The sequence below is a fragment of the Triturus cristatus genome, chromosome 3_2, assembly GCF_964204655.1.
Source record: "Triturus cristatus chromosome 3_2, aTriCri1.1, whole genome shotgun sequence".
NCBI classification, from domain to species: Eukaryota; Metazoa; Chordata; class Amphibia; order Caudata; family Salamandridae; genus Triturus; species Triturus cristatus.
The window spans coordinates 119,787,824-119,801,614 of record NC_140584.1 but is presented as its reverse complement, the minus strand read 5'-3'; the positions used below and the strand labels follow the sequence as shown (position 1 = coordinate 119,801,614).

The 13,791-nt window shown below is 45.0% G+C and overlaps 1 long non-coding RNA gene across 1 annotated transcript in view; it reads right to left on the bottom strand.

Moving 5' to 3' along the window:
• LOC146856885 (uncharacterized) overlaps window positions 1-13,510 on the bottom strand; it is a 255,242-nt gene extending 241,732 nt beyond the window's left edge. The window contains exon 1 of the long non-coding RNA XR_014979514.1: window positions 13,434-13,510. This is a non-coding gene — a long non-coding RNA (uncharacterized LOC146856885). The remainder of the gene's footprint in view (window positions 1-13,433) is intronic.
• Between the last annotated feature and the right edge of the window lie 281 nt (window positions 13,511-13,791).

The following is a 13,791-nucleotide window of genomic DNA, read 5'->3' as shown; positions in this document are numbered from 1 at the left end:
TCTAAACCTTGTGCCATAATGGTTTAACATTTTCTATCAACATTTTTCTTTTCCTTATCATAATTAAATTTTATCATAAGTATTGTTATGGTATGGAATTTTGATGGCAGTCTTTCTAACCTATTTTTAATTTTATTGACTTTGTCTTTTAAAACATTTTATGTCATTTTATCATATTGTATGCATATTATATGTCTTTTATGATTGAGAAAGATCGAATAAACACTAACTTGACCTTGAATTATATTTTAGTCAGTTCACCCACAGTAATAGTAAAACCAAATAGTGATGTACTGAATGCATAAATGCACGATTTCAAGCGTCTACTCCTCAGTATAAACAATTAAAATGGGTATAAAATAGCACAGAGCTGGTAATATTAATGTGCATACGATAGTATGTTCACGTATTAATTAATGAACAATAATGTGTGAATGGAGGGCATATGATAAATAGTGATAAAACATTATTAAATTATTTTTTGCAGTTTGTATCTAAGAGCAGGTTTAAAAATAAATGTAGGAATACATAAATAGGGCCTTCAAATGTCAAGTATCCATTAGTAAATTGCTAACCAGGAAAAGTGCTGAGTGTAACCAAAGGGCTATGTGCATTACTCTGTTGGTTCATATAAAATCTATGGGGGGGGGAAGGCTCTTACTAACTATGTCAAATACATAGGCTTTACAGGAACTAGTAATGGTGGATATAACCTATAACACCAAGTAATATAACATATTGATAACTAGAATTCACTTTTACTTTATTTGTTGTTATATATATATCAAATCCCATGCTGCTTCCCCCATATATAAGAAACAGGCACCAACACGCTGGGTGAGTAAAATAACAATTTATTTTACAGTTGGGTTTGACGCGTTACAATGGTAAAACCACCTTGCTCACACCGATATATATTATATATAATACCTGCATCCATGCTTCTGTGCAGAGGCCTTACCCAGGCTGTCATTGTTTATCCTCCTGCGATAGCTGTGTCGCCTTATAGACAAGCAACAATATTTGCACAATGAACGTTTAAGCCTTGTACTAAATGTTCAAGGTGTCATGGTAGTGTGCCTACGAAGTGGAAATGTAAGCAAAATGGTTTCAGAGAAACCAATCCAGCACTGTCTCACAAACAAATGTATGTAAAATGTTATTGTGTAGAAAAGAAGGCAACTTTAGAAATGTGTGCATGTAAAATGGCAGTGTTTCTTCCTGGGCCTAGCCCAGCCACGTCACACAGTCTTGATGGCAAAAAGTATTTTTGATCTTGGTGGATCAAAGTTTGTTCCAGGGGGGCTAAACTACTTTAATAATTTTCATGAAGATTTTATAGTCATAGTTAAGTAGACTAATTGGATGGATGAGCTAGGGTTTTCTGACAGCATGTCTGTTATCAAGAAGCTAACAATGATTGCCTCTGTAAAAGAGCTGAGAATGTCACCACCTGCAAAAATCTCTTTAGACAGAGTGACCTGAAATGTTCTCATTTGCCATATGAATAAGTTGTATATTTCAGCTGGCAGACCATCACTCCCACAGGCTTTAAGAAAGACTAATTGCATTTGCAACGTCAGCAAATGTAATGGGTGCAACAACAGTAGCTTATTGAATAGTAGACAGGATGGGCAAATTAAAAGTTTCTAAGAAGTTAGTCATGCTTTGATATGTAGGCTTGTCTGCCACTAAGTATAAATCAGAGTAGTGTTTAAGGAATATCTCAGCATTTGAATCCGGATGTTACACTACTTTAGTTTCGGCTATATCAACGATAGATTTAATAGTGTTTTTGTTATTCTTTTGGTTTATTGACCACACTAAATATCGATCAACCTGTAGTTTTCCTCATAGCTTTTATGAAAGTAAGTGTTGTGATTCACTGTTTCGGCTGCTGTGAAGTCACCCTTTAAATTCTTTTAAGCCCGAATTAGCTCTGATTGGGCTAAAAATGTATTCAATTTGGTATAAGCTAAAGTTGCATTGTCCATTGCAAATTGCAACTGTGCCACTATCTCTCCGCACTGCTTACTAGCTTGTGCTTCATAGCAAATTGCTTTGCCTCAAGCTTTCAAAGTGCCCCATGCAGAAAATGAATGAAGAGGCAGTATCAATTTTCTTTCTAAAAACTCTTCTAATTCAATGCGCATATTTGAGTCCAAGTCTCTTCGACTACTTACCTGGATGCATCAAACGAGATATTAGAAAAAAGTTGATTTAAAAGGCTGAATTACAATGTATGGAAAAATAAATAAATAACTGATCATGTGGATGATCATCCCGCCATGGATCTATTAAGGCTGAAACAAGTCTTTTCATAAATCAAGCTGATTTTGGATTATTTGGCAGCTTATTGACATGAGAGCAATCAAGTTGAACGTTTTGAATGATACTGAAAACAAAACACAACACACCAAGCCCCTTTGAACCCATATCGATGTTATAGATTTTGTCTAGGGTGGATGTGGAATCTTCAATTGAGTGCATTTTTCAGCACACATAGAAAGAGGAAAATACCTTTTAAGATTGTTTTGTGCAGGAATGTGCCCCTTCCTGCACAAATCAATCATGCCAATGATGCAAACCGCCTTGCACCATAGTGCAAGAGTGCCTGTGAGGGTGCTAGCTGCAAAATGTGCACCGACACTGGTTGAAAGAACCGGAATGCACTGTGTATAGTAAATACGGTGCATTCCTGCACTTTCTAATTGACGTGTCAAAGTAAGGGAGGTTTTTGTAGTGGCTGTAGTTTAGCACAGGGTGTGCCTGCAGTGCAGCAGAAGGACAAAAAGTTATAAACTGCAGGACCCACAACAACATGAAACACGTGCAACAACTCACGCTAAGGTACTAACTGGCACATGCATCAACCAAAAATCAAGTCGCAAAAATACCGAATCGCTAAAATCACCCGTTAGCGAGTGGCAAAAAACGATTCCCAAATCGGTAAAAAATAAAGAATCGCAAACTAATTCCCCGCTAAAATGAAGAATCGCTAAAAGAAGCCCCGTCAAAATAACGAATCGCAAAACACAAAAATCGCAAATACCAAATTCACTAATAGCGTCCGGCAAGTGCCAATCGCAAATGACTAATCGCTAATGAATGCAGCAAAAATCGCAAATACCGAAAATCCCAAAAATCGCTATTTAGCATGAGCAGATTAAGGGGAATCAGAACCTGGAGGTAAAGTTTCATTTAAAAAAAAAATTTACCAAAAAAATACCACATGCGCCACAGATGCTACCAATCAGTAAGCCATTCAAATAGGGCCAGGAGACCCTGTTTCCTTGCACAAAATGGCAGTCCTCTACGTACTTGCAAGGAGGATGCAAATTAATGCAGCAGGACAGCGCAGGAGAAGGGTCCAGGAGAGAGTCTTCAGAGTGCGCATCACATTGCTAGGACAAAATGAGGATGAGGTTTACGACAAGTATCGTCTCAATCGTGCCATGATCATGCGCCTGATTGCAGACCTTGAACCACTACTGCAGCACCAGACACGTCGGACCAATGCAATTCCTGCGCATGTCCAGGTCCTATGCAGCCTGCACCTACTGGCCTCTGGAAGTTTCCAGGGGGTCATCGCCGTAGCGGGAGGCGTATCACAAAGTGCACTTTCACGCTTCTTCCACAAATTCATCGATGCCATGCTGACAATGATACATACCCACATCAGCTTCCCCACAACCCCACAGCAGTTGGACCACACCAAACAGGCATTCTACCAGGTGGCCCAATTCCCCCATGTCATAGGATGCATCGACTGCACGCATGTCCCCATCTGTCCACCCTCAGCCAATGAGTACATTTTCCGGAACCGGAAGTCCTACCACTCCATCAACGTGCAGGTCGTGTGCGATGCCAAGCACATCATCACAGACCTAGTGGCACAATTTCCAGGGAGCACACACGACTCCTACATATTCAGACACAGTGGCATCCACAGGCGCCTACTCAATGGAGAATTTGGAGAGGGACTCCTGCTTGGTACGTATACATACCTCTTCAAAACATGAGCATCACACATGTATAATCATCACTGTTGCTAAGCCTTTGCTTCCATCTTGTAGGTGACAGTGCATACGCCCTGCGTGAATATATCCTCACCCCCTACATCAATCCAGCAACACCACAGGAGCAACGCTACAACGCGGCCCACATAAGCACCAGAAATGTGATTGAGAGGACCTTTGGGATACTGAAGAGTCGCTTCAGAATCTTACATACGACTGGTGGTGCCTTGCAATACAAACCTGCCCCATGCTGTAGGATTGTAACAGTATGTGCCATGCTGCACAACATCGCAACCAGAAGGGGGATACCCATCGAGGTGGACAGGAATGACGACTACCGGGATGACCAACCACCCGCACAACACCGACAGGCACACGTTCCCAACACAGCTGAGGGCCAAAGGAGGCGGACATACATCACGCAACATCATTTCTGACGCAGGTAAGAATGATCCATGACGAAATCATTTGTGGTGCTACTGTTTAATGCACAGGAGCACTGATGTATGTGCGGGCACACATGAATGCGATTTAGAGCTCTCCCACACAATGAGGAACTAAACATGCCCGTTGTAGTCACGGGTGTGCAATTGTACAATTGGAGAGGACCATGGTTACCCCACCATGGTCAGGGATGGCGTACTTTATGTCTAGTGGCGCTTGCCACGAACGCCCAGCCTCCTTTCACCTGTCTCCTCCACCTCACCATGGCCTGTCCCTGTGTCTGTGGAACAGCGCAAACTGCGCCTCCTGGTGCTGGTCTCCACCACGGATACGCTGCTGACACTTGAGGCAGCCTCACTGCCGTCCTCCCCTCCCAAGGTGCTGCCACTGAAAGTTCCGCTCTGCAAGTGTTCCACTGCAGTGGTCACCTGGCCTAGGGCCTTTACAACATCACCACAATAATGGCCCAGGTCCACCTGCAGTGACACGGAGCGTCGGGCCAATACAGCAGTGCTGTTGCACAGCCTAGTGATGGCATTGGTTGATGCAGTGGATCGGAGCAAGTTCTGTCTGTGCCTCCGTCACTCACTGTGATGCCCTGCTCTGATGGCACGGGTGAGTTCCTGGAGGTCCTCACTCAGTTTTCCGTTCCCCCCTGCCACTACAGTGGTCATGTCCCGCACTGCCTCTGTCAGGGTACACATTTGCTTTGCAAGGCGCGACATGTGTATGCTAATGGTCCCCATGTGTCTCCCCTGCAGGCGCTGAACTCGCAGCATCTGTGCCTCGATGCCACCATATGGGGCGCTTGCCTGGTCGGCTACATCCGATGTACTGCGCAGGGACCTGCGCCGCTGCGTGACTCGGACACGTGCTGGTGGTGGTGCTGGCGGTGTGACAACTGTTGGACTTTGGGGAGATGGTGTTGCAGGACTCGGGCATGCATCCATCACCTGCATGGAGGGGACTTGTGCCCTGCGTCTTCGCGGTTTGGTTGCATTTGGCGCTGCAGGTGGTGGTGGTGGTGGTGGTGGTGGTATGGTTGCTGGTGGAGGTGGGGATTGACCCTCCTGCGGAGTGTCGCCATCAGAATCAGCTGGTGTCTCCGAGATGATGAGGCGGCCGCTGTCATCTGAATCGCCAGGAGATGCATCTGTGTGTGAAACAGTGCATGTTTAGTGGGATTATTACGACATCAGTTTGTAAATTTTCATACATGTCCTTCTATTAATTTCAATATTTGAGTCTATGTTTGGCTTCTACTGCTGTTGGGAAATATTTTTGCTTTTATGACTTTACTTGCACACCGGGCTGACATGACTACGACTCCCATGATGCACTACTGATATGAGGGAAGATGTGTGGTGCAGTTCTGCCTGCACACTGTGATTGAGCTGGGGGGATGGGAATGGGTATACGATATGCAGGGTATGGTCGCAGGCATGCATCTTACCTTGTTCAGTTGTGGCTGCGCCGGAGGTGTCCATATGGGTGACTCCCACGACGGCCTCTGGCTCGATGGTCCCCTCGACTAGCTCCTCCAGGGCAGTGTTTGCAGGCACTGTGGATTGTCCCCCTCCTCTGCCAGCTGCCTCCCTGACCCTTTCTGCGATCCTCTCCTTGGCCCTCTTCCTGAGGTCGTACCACCTCTTCTTTAGTTCGTCGATGCTGCGGGGCATCACTCCCACGGCATTGACCCTCTCCCTGATGCGCAGCCATATGCGTCTTTTTTCTGCCTCTGGCACCTTGAGAGACAGCTTTCCAAACAGCCTATCATGTTTGCTGCTCACCCCCTCGATCAGGTGCTCCAGTTCCCGGTCTAAAAACTTTCGCTTCCTCTTCCTGGCAGTTTCAGCGCTGCCTGGTGCATCCTTGTCCATCCTGGTGAGGGTAGGGTGGAAGTCTTGTCAGTGGGGTTTCTGTAGCCTCAGGCTGTGTCCTGTTCCTCCTCCTGTGAGCTCCTCAGGCGAGTGAATGAGGGTGGGGCAGCTGTACTTCCTGGTAGTGATGTCATAAGACCGTTCCCAGAGCGACCCGTTTTTTGCGATTTCGCTATTACCGATTTCGCTAATACCGATTTCGGTATTACCGAAATCGCTATTACCGATTTCGGTAATACCGATTTCGCATTTTGCTAATCGGTGTTTGCTCTACTCGCTATTGTGGATTCGGTAAATATTAGCGATTTTTAAGAAATCGCTCTTTTTTACCGAATCTGTTGATGCATTCTGAAAAGCGATTCCTTAATACCGATTCCTTATTTCTCGCTATTAAGGAATCGCTTTTCACAATGTTGATGCATGTGCACCTAAAAGACATGGGCTACTGCAGACCATATTCCGCGAGTAACTGGAACACACACAAGGGGTAGGAGTGGCACCGATGTCTACTCAAAAGACATCTCAGGGCTCAATAACCGTGGATCAAACCCACTCCTCTAGCTTCTCTTACTGGAGATAATATTAGAAGCGAAGGCTTCCTTGCTGATCGTCAACCCTAATTATAACTTTCGTTTAAAGCTTCTCGCTCTACTGCCATGTGGCACGCTTTGCACAAATCCAAATATTGAACTTGGGAAATTATTTAAAAGGTGAATGGTGAAGTTCAGCAATTAATTCATCCAATTAGATTTATCTTCAACCTGGGAGGTACTCCTCTGAGATTAGCCACTATCCAGGATCCATACTGTGACGTTATCCTGAATGCTGGATTCCCTTACAGAAAAGTTTCAATTTTTCTCAAAAATGTAATCTTAGCTCATATAAAAATATAGCACTTTTCCTGTTGAGCCAGATGAAATCAGATTCAAGGAAATAACAATAAATCCGCAATTTGCTTTGACATTTACTTTTATAGAGTAATTATATTTATAAACTATAATTGATTGATTCAATCACTGTAAACTAATTTTCTCCAGAATAATAGAGATTGAGGTTTGCAACAGGAAGAGTGAGGGCATTAGATGTATGGAAATCTTCCCATATTCGGAGGTCTCTGTGTAGCCCAAAGGAAGTAAAAGAAGTGGTGGTGTAGTGTGGCTCATGTGTATTTCCCACTTTAGAGTGAGCTCCTTAGGATGAAATCTCATGCTCATGATGCCTTTTGCCACATTTCTTCTAATGCATGAATGTGTTTTATGTGCACGTCTGATAGGTACTGATGCCCTGTAGTCTGTACAGTTAGTATATAGAACACAATTGTTGGACCTGGCCCTTTTGGCAGGTTCACCCCTGAAATTTTTGCATTTATCCTAGCCTTTTTCCCTATGTAGTGTTAGTGGTTTTGGTCCTCTAGGCACTTTAGCACTGTGTCCCTGTGTAAAGTGTGTGCGCTATGTGTTACCTTTAGTGAGACTGGCCTGCCCTCCCATAGGAATGCATGGGGAGATGTGTGTCCATGGTAATTCCTGGTGTGAGAGGAGTGCAGGGTCAAGTTTAGTATATGCAAACTCGTGAGAATAAATGCTGCGCAATGGTGGAGAAGTGCCATTTTTAGAAGTTGGCATTTCTATGTGCTGTGTGTCTGCCTGCCTGATGTGGAGTGCATGTCTGGGTTGTGATTGACAGGTGCTGGATGGTGTGGGGAATTCCAGGAGCCAGGGTGAGTCAGCCCAGTGGTGAATGGAGAGATCTGCATCTAGATGGGAGGGACCTGAATAGGGCTGTGCCTTCCCTCCACAATGCTGGCTCCTCCCCCTGTGGTGTGTCTGAGCACCTAGCCCCAACCTGACAAAAGAGAGAGGAGCTGAGCACAACAAAGTGCTCCAAAGCTCCCCCAAACCAGTTGCATCTGGTTTTCCCCCAGCCCTGTGCTGGGTGAACAAAGGAAAAGTGTGTATAAAAGAAGGGACTGTGACCCCATGAAGAGGTTCTCTTTCTGTGTTCCTAACTTGAGGGGGGCCTGCTGCTGGGCGCCAGGAGGTACTGCCACTGGGGACTGCCTCCCTGCTGGAGGACCCTCTGAGCTGGCCCCTGGGCCCAGCCTTTGCCCCCCCCCTGCATTTTGAAAGACTTTCTCTGGATTTTGCATCTAAGTGCCTGGGAAGTGCTTTATTTTCATTCCTAAAGAAGCGCTCTATTTTTCCTGAGAAGCGCTTTGCTTTCCACTGCTGGAGAGGCGCCTTGTTTTCCTGGAGAGCGCTTTGCTCTGGGCAGCAGAGAAGGAGTGCGGTGTTTCTGCCCCAGGAGGACTGCTGGGGGCGGCAGCACGAAGCTGCAACTTGAGGGAGTGCACCCCCCACGCTGCCCCCGTTAATTAGCCACGTTTCAGCAGCTTTTGGTGATTATTTGGAATTATCAGTGGGTGCTGCACTTATACCGATTTTGCAGTAGGTGCCCACCCCACTGCTCGTGTGTTCCTACGGGTACCCACCCGCATTGCCGCATCAAGGAGACGTTGCCGGGCCGCTGCCAGTGCAACCCGGAAGTAAAGCGGCTTTGCCTAGTTGTGGGCGGAGTTACGGGCGGTAGTGGACGCGGAGCTCCCCGGTGTGAGGGAGATCCCTGCAAGTGCTGCAGTGATCTGAGAATTGAGGAGGAGGGGGCCCGAGGCACATTGTCGGTGCCTGCCCCCACCGCATACCAGCCCGCTCAGTCCCCAACGAAGAGCGGAGACCGCGGGTTGAGGAGTCCTGTGACCAGCGCCAGTGAAGTAGGCATCGGAGCCCCGCAGTCTATTCGGCGAGTAGGGCAGGAGACTGATTCGTGGGGCAGGAGGCCTGGTGCATAAAAGAGAAGAGCCGGTGAGTAGGGCTCCTTGGTTCCTTGTTGTGAGAGGGGGCGTCGGGGCACATTGCCCCCCTCCTGCTGCACTGACTTTGTTTGGGCATAGAGAGTTTTAGTCCGAGAGTGGGACTCCCATGTGCCCAGTGCCCGTTGCTGGTGGGGCATTATTTGTGGTGCCAGAGGCACTGTAGTGCCACAGCTTGTTTGTTTGCCTAATTTCCCCAGCTGCCCCGCCTGATAGAGGGCAGCTACAACGTTGCGCAGCTCTGCTACAGAGGGCACCGTGTATGCTCGTGCCCATCCTTTTGAGTTTACAGCTGCATCGTGTAGGCGCACAGTTCTTTGGGGGGGCAGGATTGAAGGTAGGAGTGAGACGCACTCCTCTGCCCCATCCCTTCCCAGCTGCCCAGCAAGTAGTGGGCAGCTGCCACGTTTAGGCCAGTTTCACGCACTCTTCTTTTGCTGCATGCGCAGCCAGCCCTGACACTCTTGAACAAAGGGCATTTGAGCCCCTGTGAGAGGCCAGTTGGCCTGTGGCCAGTTTTCAGGTGTTGTGCCCCCGCTTGGGGCGCACTGTGTTTATGATGGTAAATACATAATGTATTCATGTGTAATGTGATTTAGACCTAATGTGATTATGATTACATAGTGTGTTCCTAACTTTTACCAGTAGTTACTGGTTGTGCTCTACATTTATTATTTTTGCTACATTTACAATTGATTTGTGATTGTTCTGACAGTGGCCCAATCAGCCCTGTCAGGTGTATATAATCCCCTGTAGATACTGCCCAGTGCCAGTTGGCACAGTGTAAATTGTGTGATTATTATCTAATGTGTTTATTATAATAAAAAGGCTATTTTTATAGATAACCTTGTGTGGAGTTCCTTTTGTGGTGTGCCTGGGGTGTTGTTGCTGTGTGCGCGCGCAAACGCTTTACACATTGCCTCCGGGATAAGCCTGACTGCTCGTGCCAAGCTACCAAGGGGGTGAGCAGGGGTTATCTTTGGCTTGTAACTTCCTTCCCCTGACCAGAGTGGTGGTTTCTGCCTGGCTTTGGCGCAAGCCTTAGCCAACCAGAGATCCCATTTCTAACAACAATGACATGTTTTTCCTTTATTTTTATGCTCGTTAGCAGACACTTCATTTTAGCTAGACGAAACCAAATGAGCTGCTCTGCACCGCTGCCACAATTTGATAAGAACAATACGTTTGTTATATAAACAACTTCCATGCTACAGTTCTTCGAGAGAAGCATTTCCATGCTGGGATTCTCATGGGACCACTTCAAACAGTGATTGAGATGCAGCCCTGCTGACTCCTACCGCCATCCTGCGGAGGAAGTTGACCTTTGTACTGTGGCCCGCTTCCAGCCTCTTAAGACCAAGATATGGGGGTTAGGCTATCCCACTTTATCTGGCAGAGTGGTACTCCCACTGTGCTCTCTTAAGTATAGTATTAGATGCATATAGGAGTAAGCAAACATTAGAAACAACTGCCTTGGTTAAGTTATTCATATTCTTTACCATTCTTCTAATGCTGATCACAGTAACATGCCCCAACTTCCTCATGATCAGCACTCATGGTTGCTATGCAATAAATGTTTTAAAATTCATTGTTGTATCTTTCTTGTGTTTACCTTGAGCATGCAAGTGTGACCAAATGAAAGGGTTAGATCTGTTTCCACAGATTTCTTGAGAATCAGCGTCATGTTTGAGAATACCAATAACTGTTACCCTGGTCAGTGTAGGGGTTGGATGTTGTACTGTGAGATAGCCACTGACACTCACTGATGCTATAGTGGACTAAGGACCTTATTTACTACTTTTTGGCGTAGGGCAGCACTGCAAACTTCCAAAAGGAAAGGGCAGGAATGTGCCGTATTAATGAAATTTGGCTCATTCCTGTGCTCTTTGCCTGCACACAAATTGGAGCCTAGTGCCAGTGCAGGAACCCTTGGTCCATGGTGCAATGGTGTCTGTGTAGTGCTGAAAGGGATACCTTCCTGCACAAAATCAATGTAGGCATTATCCTTTTCTCCTTTTTACGCCACCCCTGGGGAGGCTCCACAGTTTTGCCGCTTTCCCAAGTTTACAGATCTTTGTAAATTTGGGAATGTGTCAAAAAAGCCATCAATGTTGCATGGAAAAACCCACAGCAACGCCCATGGAATGCCTCCTTAACATAGAGCAGGGCAGCGCAGTGCTTTGCACTGCCTTGGTCCATATCTCTGAGGCCATTGCAAAGTCACGCAGGGTGGCATTGTGTCACCTCAGATATAACTGCGAGGCCTGCGCCACTGGAGCGTCATAAAAAGTGATGCTCCTGTGGCGTAGGCCTCTTGTAAATGAGGCCCTATGACTCCATATTATGAAGTTTGTGTTGGTCAAATACACAATTCTACTATATTTGAAGGAACAGTGTAACAGTGGCAGCATTGTACACTTCCGTGGGGAATTTGTTTGCTGTCATTAAACATTTTCCTGCAAGTGTCATTTTGATTACACTGAGATGTGAATGGCACCAGAAAGAACCTTTAATGAATGCCAATCATAATTAGACAAATTTGCTCCGCAATGTAATATCCTCAAGGGTAAGCACAGGTTTTTTGAGTGAATTTCATATAAATAAGGAAACATATAAATATGGGAAGACATTTAGATTATCCATACCTATAAAGTTTTCTGATAAGCTTATCCTCAGGGTAATTTGTTCATCAGAATAATTGATAATAGATTTCCTTTTTTAAATGTTATGCCATTTTTAGTTTAAGCATTTTAAACATAACTCCCTACTGACAGCCCATGAAGATTAATCTAGCTTTTTTTATTGTACAAGACACCAAGACCATACTTTGGATGCAGTATTCTAAAATATTTTATACATCATTACTATTAAGTGATTCCTACTTCCCTTTTTCCAGGCCTGTGCTGAAGTGCACATTTAATAGTTTATTCTCATACACAATGCAGATCTATGAAGCAGTTCATTCCATGTACAGTGAGTGTTCTATGGTTAAAATGGAAATTTGGCATTTTCATGTTCTTGGCAAATATCTGGAATACTGCTAGGAAAAAGAAATTACAATATGCTGCAATCCTGCCTTTTACCCTGAGCCCTTTTGGCATCCTTTCACCAATGCAGGAATCCTTGCACCATGGTGCAAGGGTACCTGCCTGAAAATCTAATATTTACTTTCAAACCTTCGGCAAGACTGAAGCTTGACACATATGGAATACACAGGCCACCTTGAAGTAGCACAAATATGACAACTACAGGGGGCAGCTATGATTTGTTGAAATGGATTGGTTTGTAAAGTCTTATGATAATTATAATCAATACAATGACTCTTTATTTAGATTACTACTATGAACTCATGTTATTGTTCCTTATTAGAGATCGATATGTTGACAGACAGTTTCCCCTTACTGTAGAACACTAGTGTGTGACATCATGTTGATTCTAAGTCTTAAAATCTTAATTAGACAATATCAAGCTACATCCTATGAAATGTCTTTCCCTAAACTCTGTCCATCCACATTTGTCTAATTTGCATTGGACAGTCAGGAATGTCCATCTATAACCAGGTGCCTCGTCTTTCAAAAGAAACATGCGTTGGCTATATGGAATGAAAAATGTTGCAATTCTAGAAGCATTTAAGTTTAGCACAGAATAAACCATCAAGCACATATACGATGGAATTTATGAAAATAATACATTGGATGATCAATATAATAAATGGAGTTTGTGAGACATGGAATGTGTTGATATTGGTACCTCCAAATGAATATATTTGCATAACACAAAGTTAAAGAATGTTTATGCTGTAACTAGACCACTTAAGTAGTATTATAGAACAAGGTTGGATTCATATAGCTGCTCTAAGTAGGAGGCAGAGAATCAACACATTTTTCTTCATACTTCAAGATCTGAGTTAATAGCTGTCATGAAAGATGAATGTCAAAGTTTCTGGATCTGCAAAACTCATGACAGTGCTACAAAGTAACACAGTGGAGTCTTGAAATTACACTCATTGAAAGGTAAAACAGGAGAAAAAAATGTTAAATGATAATTTCCAAGACGGCTGCCTTTCCTTCGCAAAAGTTGTATTGATGATTCAGGACCAGCCGTTGACAACTTGTGTACATTTGCTCAGATTACCTTTAGCAGCTGGCAGTGGCGGCTGGCATGTCCCGAGGGTGGTGGCCAGGGGGGCATATAAAAAAATAAAAAATAAAAGCCACTTACCTTTTCCCCAAGTGCAACATCCTCCTTGACCCTTCTCCCCTCAAGGCACGCATGAAGGCAGGCTCCTGACTCAAAATCCAATCCTGGTGCTGCTCTCATGCAGCATGAGAGCAGCAGTAAGATTAGTGGGAGTGGCCTCTGCCAGTGCACACAAGGGCACTGGAGGGCTTTGCTTTATCTAACCCAGCCGTCTCAAGACAGCTGGGTTAGAGAGCTTTAACATGTGCATGCCTGGCTGGCTGTCGCAAGACGGCCCGCCTGAGAGGCATGAGCCTTTTAAAGTCAGGAGCACAAACTCTCTGCTGCCACTCAGCAGCAATGGCTTGCCCCGTCCTTAAGCTCAGTTCAGGACGGGTCA